The sequence below is a fragment of the Notothenia coriiceps genome, unplaced genomic scaffold (genome assembly GCF_000735185.1).
Source record: "Notothenia coriiceps isolate Sejong01 unplaced genomic scaffold, NC01 NC01_scaffold00019360, whole genome shotgun sequence".
In the NCBI taxonomy this organism is placed as follows: domain Eukaryota; kingdom Metazoa; phylum Chordata; class Actinopteri; order Perciformes; family Nototheniidae; genus Notothenia; species Notothenia coriiceps.
In genome coordinates, this window is record NW_011352061.1 from 513,344 (window position 1) to 513,690 (window position 347).

Below are 347 nucleotides of genomic sequence, written 5' to 3' on the forward strand. Positions count from 1 at the left end.
CACACACACACACACACACACACACACACACACACACACACCTGATGGCCTATCTTTTCTACTTCCTCTCTCCAGAGTGGGCTAATTGGACTGACTGGAGAAAATAAACTGGTTTATAAAAGAGACTGCACAAAGACAAAGTAAAGGTCAAGGATGATTCAGCAAACATAAATAATATTATTGATATTATATTTTATTTGTTTGTGCTTCATATTGTTCGTACATCCTTGCATTTTAGGTGATTTGCTTTGGGATGTGGACAAAAAAAATCACAAAAGTCTTAAGAAAGCTACCATGTTGGTTTAAACTAAAGAAAGACTTTGTGGTGTGAAACATCTTAATGCTTT